At 47.4% G+C, this 8,081-nt stretch overlaps 1 long non-coding RNA gene across 1 annotated transcript in view; it reads right to left on the reverse strand.

Moving 5' to 3' along the window:
* LOC148431343 (uncharacterized) overlaps nucleotides 1–2,399 on the reverse strand; it is a 62,474-nt gene extending 60,075 nt beyond the window's left edge. Inside the window, exon 1 of the long non-coding RNA XR_015877192.1 lies at nucleotides 2,277–2,399. This is a non-coding gene — a long non-coding RNA (uncharacterized LOC148431343). The remainder of the gene's footprint in view (nucleotides 1–2,276) is intronic.
* Between the last annotated feature and the right edge of the window lie 5,682 nt (nucleotides 2,400–8,081).

Consider the following 8,081-nt stretch of genomic DNA (forward strand, 5'->3'; position numbering starts at 1 on the left):
CTGAGTATACACTGATAATGGTCACACCGCTCTGTATAATAATACTGAGTATACGCTGATAATGATCACACCGCTCTGTATAATAATACTGAGTATACACTGATAATGATCACACTGCTCTGTATAATAATACTGAGTATACACTGATAATGATCACACCGCTCTGTATAATAATACTGAGAATACACTGATAATGGTCACACTGCTCTGTATAATAATACTGAGTATACACTGATAATGATCACACTGCTCTGTATAATAATACTGAGTATACACTGATAATGATCACACCGCTCTGTATAATAATACTGACTATACACTGATAATGGTCACACCGCTCTGTATAATAATACTGAGTATACACTGATAATGGTCACACCGCTCTGTATAATAATACTGAGTATACACTGATAATGGTGACACCGCTCTGTATACTAATACTGACTATACACTGATAATGGTCACACTGCTCTGTATAATACTGAGTGTACACTGATAATGGTCACACCACTCTGTATAATAATACTGAGTATACACTGATAATGGTCACACCGCTCTGTATAATAATACTGAGTATACACTGATAATGGTCACACCGCTCTCTATAATAATACTGAGTATACACTGATAATGGTCACACCGCTCTGTATAATAATACTGAGTATACACTGATAATGGTCACACCGCTCTGTATAATAATACTGAGTATACACTGATAATGGTCACACCGCTCTGTATAATAATACTGAGTATACACTGATAATGATCACACTGCTCTGTATAATAATACTGAATATACACTGATAATGGTCACACCGCTCTGTATAATAATACTGAGTATACGCTGATAATGGTCACACCGCTCTCTATAATAATACTGAGTATACACTGATAATGGTCACACCGCTCTGTATAATAATACTGAGTATACACTGATAATGGTCACACCGCTCTGTATAATAATACTGAGTATACACTGATAATGGTCACACCGCTCTGTATAATAATACTGAGTATACACTGATAATGGTCACACCGCTCTGTATAATAATACTGAGTATACACTGATAATGGTCACACTGCTCTGTATAATAATACTGAGTAACTATACACTGATAATGATCACACCGCTCTGTATAATACTGAGTGTACACTGATAATGGTCACACTGCTCTGTATAATAATACTGAGTATACGCTGATAATGGTCACACCGCTCTGTATAATAATACTGACTATATACTGATAATGGTCACACCACTCTGTATAATAATTCTGAGTATACACTGATAATGGTCACACCGCTCTGTATAATAATACTGAGTATACACTGATAATGGTCACACTGCACTGTATAATAATACTGATTATACACTGATAATCGTCACACTGCTCTGTATAATAAATAATACTGAGTATACGCTTATAATGATCACACTACTCTGTATAATTATACTGAATATACGCTGATGATTAAATCCTCACTGCAACCGTAATCGCAATTCGCAGTGTGGCTGGAATGTATGCGCAGTCAAGCTGATAAAAACTCATATGTATGAACATCAAAATATCGTACAACAATGAATCAGGGCCTATTAGTAAACACTGATGATAATGATCAAACCACTGTATGATCGGGTTACAGTGGGCCGGAACGGAGCGGATCTGCTTTCCATCACTTCTATTTGGAGCCGGAACCAGTTCCGCTTCCTCCAACCCACCTTAGTCCGGTGCCACAGGGAGGATCCTTTTTCCAGATGCCCACTGAGATTTTGTTACAAGCAGACGCCCGGCTCCCTCCCCGCAGTGCACTATGGGAGAGACGTCATGACCTATCTCCCGTAGTTCTGAGGAGCAGCCAGTCGGATGGATGCAGACCCGGGAGCGGGGCATAAGGTAAGTGCTTTTTTTTTTTATATGTGTGTAAGCGACTTCATATTTGGGGCATAACTTCTGGGAGCACTATTTCTGGGGGCACTACTACTGGGGGCATTACTATTGCGTGCACTACTACTGTGGGCATTTACCCGGGGACACTACTACTGGGTGTAATGAGGGGTAGCCGCGAGCGGACGGTGTAATGAGGGATAGCCGCGAGCGGACGGTGTAATGAGGGATAGCCGCGTGCGGACGGTGTAACGAGGGGTAGCCGCATGCGGATGGTGTATCGAGGGGTAGCCGTGTGTGTATGGTGTAATGAGGGATAGCCGCGTGCGGATGGTGTAACGAGGGATAGCCGCGTGCTGTTAGTATAATGAATGAAAGCTAGGCACCTACGTTTCATGCAGGTGAGGATCCTGGTTCCCAGTTGGACCAGTGCACTCCGGTTCTCCTTCTCCTTAGGGATATAGGAATAAGCCTCGCTTTCCGTCATCTCGCTCTCCGCCTTACTCTCCCCCCTCTTCCCCTTGGTCTCTGGTAACTCCAGGATCTCTGGTTTGTCCTCCAGCCCATTCTGCTGCTTCACCTGAGACATAGTGACTGTGTCTGCCTCTGGCAGCTCATCCTTATATACCGGTATCCAGATAAGAGCCACACCTGGCCGAGCACAGACCAGCTCTGCAATAGTGTCTGTGTGAAAACACAACAGGGATTGTTTAGTGATTTGTTGTGTACACGAGCATGGGGGGGGGGGGTCCTGGAGATAAGGGCTTTATATCTGGAAATGAGGAAATCCTGAGGTAGCTGAAGAGTTGTCGATATATCTGTATAACAGGCACATAAATCATATGCGATAGTCAGCTGGTAATCAGTGTATAGCTGTACCCTGCGGTGTAGGTGTTTGCATTCACCAGCCATTGGCTCTCTGTGACAGTGAGTAAAAGCCAATATAAACCCTGTGTGACAGCTTCAGGCACAGGCCCCCGAGAGCCACCAAACCTGCGTAATATTTGTTGTACCTGATTCTGAGTCGCACTAATCTCTGTTCACGGAACGCGAATGGCACATTTCTGTATACAGCACATGCGCAGATGTGTATTTATGTGCATACTTGCCTACTTTTGAAAATTAATTTCAGGGAGATGATAGTCAGTAGTAGTATTCGTCGCACGAGGGGTGTGCCATGGTCCGCCCAAAGGGCGTGTCTAGCTTCCCCAATGAACGTATCTATAGCCATTCAGGTTTTTTTAAGCATATTACACATACACACACGTACATATACTCGTACATACATATACATATACACACACACTCTGGGCCTCATTCAGAGTCGGTCGTTGCGGCCGCATGGTACGCCACCGATGTTCGCTAAACTGCGCAAGTGTAAAGTTCGTAATGAGCGTGCGCAAACTAGCCGCTACGATCAGAAACTTCTCTCTCCTTGAACACAGCCAGGTCGGTAGTTTGAGTGACAGATTGAGGCGTATGTGGGTGGTAACAGGGGAAGGTGCTTGAAAACGGGGCAGTGGAGATCCGAACGCAGGCGTGCCTAATTATGCGGGAGTGCATTTACAAAGTAGTGTCATGGCACATGTGACATGGGAGGTTTTTACACTGACATGATCGTAGAGCTTAAGAGAGGGTATGGTCAACCTTAAGCTCTACGACCAGTTCCGATGGTTCCCGATGGTCGCAATTAATCCTTATATGGCCGGAGATGACGTGTAATGCGTACGAGATGGTGTTTTTTTGTGATCCGACCGCTTCCTCCCCTTGGTCGGCCAGCTAACGATCCGACCTTAGGGACGCAACATGCGAGTGCATCATTTGCATATCCGGCCCCTTTTCCAGAACGACCGTGCGGCCCTCAACGACCGACTCTGAATGAGGTCCTCTCTCTCGTACGTACACACACACACACACACACACACACACATAGACACACACACACACACACACACACACACACACACACACACACACACACACACACACACACACACACACACACACACACACACACACACACACACACACACACACACACCCCTCCATCACTGGTGTGTACAAAAGTATTAAACAGAAAAAACTTAAGTATAGGTGGGAACATACCATATATGCTAATAAGCTATAAAAGAATTTGAAATCAACCATATTATAGCAAACTTAGGAGAAACATCAGGAAACCTGATTTAAATAGATTTTACAGCATGCTTTATATGACACCAATAAATCATGTCACAAGCCATGTACACAGTATGTTCCGAGAACAGCCGGCATTTCATAAAAAACAGACTGTCATAGACCTGACAGTATGCTGTGCATCAGCCTCCCACAGCGGGTACAAGCATTAGTGTACTGTGCATCAGCCTTCCCACAGCGGGTACAAGCATTAGTGTACTGTGCATCAGCCTCCCACAGCGGGTACAAGCATTAGTGTACTGTGCATCAGCCTTCCCACAGCGGGTACAAGCATTAGTGTACTCTGCATCAGCCTCCCACAGCGGGTACAAGCATTAGTGTACTGTGCATCAGCCTCCCACAGCGGGTACAAGCATTAGTGTACTGGGCATCAGCCTCCCACAGCGGGTACAAGCATTAGTGTACTGTGCATCAGCCTCCCACAGCGGGTACAAGCATTAGTGTACTGTGCATCAGCCTTCCCACAGCGGGTACAAGCATTAGTGTACTGTGCATCAGCCTCCCACAGCGGGTACAAGCATTAGTGTACTGTGCATCAGCCTCCCACAGCGGGTACAAGCATTAGTGTACTGTGCATCAGCCTCCCACAGCGGGTACAAGCATTAGTGTACTGGGCATCAGCCTCCCACAGCGGGTACAAGCATTAGTGTACTGTGCATCAGCCTCCCACAGCGGGTACAAGCATTAGTGTACTGTGCATCAGCCTCCCACAGCGGGTACAAGCATTAGTGTACTGTGCATCAGCCTCCCACAGCGGGTACAAGCATTAGTGTACTGTGCATCAGCCTTCCCACAGCGGGTACAAGAATTAGTGTACTGTGCATCAGCCTCCCACAGCGGGTACAAGCATTAGTGTACTGTGCATCAGCCTTCCCACAGCGGGTACAAGCATTAGTGTACTGTGCATCAGCCTCCCACAGCGGGTACAAGCATTAGTGTACTGTGCATCAGCCTCCCACAGCGGGTACAAGCATTAGTGTACTGTGCATCAGCCTCCCACAGCGGGTACAAGCATTAGTGTACTGGGCATCAGCCTCCCACAGTGGGTACAAGCATTAGTGTACTGTGCATCAGCCTCCCACAGCGGGTACAAGCATTAGTGTACTGTGCATCAGCCTCCCACAGCGGGTACAAGCATTAGTGTACTGTGCATCAGCCTCCCACAGCGGGTACAAGCATTAGTGTACTGGGCATCAGCCTCCCACAGCGGGTACAAGCATTAGTGTACTGTGCATCAGCCTCCCACAGCGGGTACAAGCATTAGTGTACTGTGCATCAGCCTCCCACAGCGGGTACAAGCATTAGTGTACTGTGCATCAGCCTCCCACAGCGGGTACAAGCATTAGTGTACTGTGCATCAGCCTCCCACAGCGGGTACAAGCATTAGTGTACTGTGCATCAGCCTCCCACAGCGGGTACAAGCATTAGTGTACTGTGCATCAGCCTCCCACAGCGGGTACAAGCATTAGTGTACTGTGCATCAGCCTTCCCACAGCGGGTACAAGCATTCGTGTACTGTGCATCAGCCTCCCACAGCGGGTACAAGCATTAGTGTACTGTGCATCAGCCTCCCACAGCGGGTACAAGCATTAGTGTACTGGGCATCAGCCTCCCACAGCGGGTACAAGCATTAGTGTACTGTGCATCAGCCTCCCACAGCGGGTACAAGCATTAGTGTACTGTGCATCAGCCTCCCACAGCGGGTACAAGCATTAGTGTACTGTGCATCAGCCTCCCACAGCGGGTACAAGCATTAGTGTACTGTGCATCAGCCTCCCACAGCGGGTACAAGCATTAGTGTACTGTGCATCAGCCTCCCACAGCGGGTACAAGCATTAGTGTACTGTGCATCAGCCTTCACACAGCGGGTACAAGCATTCGTGTACTGTGCATCAGCCTCCCACAGCGGGTACAAGCATTAGTGTACTGTGCATCAGCCTCCCACAGCGGGTACAAGCATTAGTGTACTGTGCATCAGCCTCCCACAGCGGGTACAAGCATTAGTGTACTGTGCATCAGCCTTCACACAGCGGGTACAAGCATTCGTGTACTGTGCATCAGCCTCCCACAGCGGGTACAAGCATTAGTGTACTGTGCATCAGCCTCCCACAGCGGGTACAAGCATTAGTGTACTGTGCATCAGCCTCCCACAGCGGGTACAAGCATTAGTGTACTGTGCATCAGCCTCCCACAGCGGGTACAAGCATTAGTGTACTGTGCATCAGCCTCCCACAGCGGGTACAAGCATTAGTGTACTGTGCATCAGCCTTCACACAGCGGGTACAAGCATTCGTGTACTGTGCATCAGCCTCCCACAGCGGGTACAAGCATTAGTGTACTGTGCATCAGCCTCCCACAGCGGGTACAAGCATTAGTGTACTGTGCATCAGCCTCCCACAGCGGGTACAAGCATTAGTGTACTGTGCATCAGCCTTCACACAGCGGGTACAAGCATTCGTGTACTGTGCATCAGCCTCCCACAGCGGGTACAAGCATTAGTGTACTGTGCATCAGCCTCCCACAGCGGGTACAAGCATTAGTGTACTGTGCATCAGCCTCCCACAGCGGGTACAAGCATTAGTGTACTGGGCATCCCCACCTGATATGTAGCAGACTATAGGCCATATTCAATTTGAAGCAAAAAGCCGTTTTTGCGTGTTTTTGGCGAAAACTTTTCGCCGTGATGTCATTTTCACCTGTTTTGCTTTTACCCTGTATTCAATTTGAAAAACTTTCCACTAAGCGGGAAGTCAATGCAATGTACTAGGCGAAAAGTTTCACCTATGAATAGCAGGTGGAAAAAAGTGCAGAATTGGGGTTTTAGGGCGCAACGTTGCGGGAACCCCCGTGCAGCCTTCAGACAGCCCCCCAAAGGTAAACCGTGTCAAAATTAAAAAAAAAAACCCATTTAAGAACACCCCAAAAAAATCATTTTGAATTTGGGGGCAAAAAGAAAATTGTTGGGAGTCAAAGTTAAAAACTAGCGAACTTGACTCTGGGGTGGGGGTCCCCAAGTATGTCCCAGGTGTTTTTTGGATTGCAGGGGCTTGCGGAAGGTGGATTTTACATGATTTTTTCAACTTGACTTTAGCAACTTTAAAATATGCTGACCCCCATTTTCAAGTACCCCAAATTTGCTGGGATAAGTTATTATCTGCAAAAAACCTCCTGAATACTATTCTGCACCACTTATACAAAAACGCTATTTAGCAGCTATTGAGCCCGTTTACAAGCACCAAATACCTTCAGCCAGCCAAATCGGGGGGTACCATAGTGATCCCCCATGTCAGAGCATCATTTGGGGGGTACCATAGGGATCCCCCATGTCAGAACATTTTTTGGCTGATTTCCCCAAATCTGACAGGACTTTCTGCTTGTTCATGTTTCGTCAGGTCCAGTTTTCACCTACTTCCATACTGAATACGGTGTTTATCGCACACAGCCGTGATACTTTTCAGCCTACAAAAGACGCGATGTAGGCGAAAAGTCTGGGAGGTGAAAAAGTAACGCGGATCTGCTCTAATTGAATATGGCTCTATAGGGGAGTTTCATTGAGCAAGCAGGGCACCATATGAGCAAACCTGAGAGATTGTTCAGGACCTCTGCTACTTTAAGATGACAAGGGTGAGACCCTGCTGCTCTATACCGTGTAACTGATCACCAGCCCATAACTGCATGATGTGCACCAGTAGGAAGTCACTCACCTCTCCTCTAGGAATGCTGCAGAGCTTAGTCTTTTCCAGGTACTAAAAGCCATGAAAAGGCAGTACGCTGGAGGTGGGCACTGGCAGTGCGCTGGAGGTGGGCACTGGCAGTGCGCTGGAGGTGGGCACTGGCAGTGTGCTGGTGGGCAGAGCCGCTGACTGCACGAGCAGCGCTCACACGGGATGCAGCAGCAGCACCCAGGGGGCGGGTCATTGTGCAACGCTGCTGCTGCTGCTGGAAGACGTGCTAAGAGGACAGAGGAGTAATGAATGCAGCCTTGTAATAGGCTGGAAG

This window comes from Taudactylus pleione, unplaced genomic scaffold (assembly GCF_031769625.1).
Source record: "Taudactylus pleione unplaced genomic scaffold, aTauple2 ptg002426l, whole genome shotgun sequence".
Classification (NCBI taxonomy): domain Eukaryota; kingdom Metazoa; phylum Chordata; class Amphibia; order Anura; family Myobatrachidae; genus Taudactylus; species Taudactylus pleione.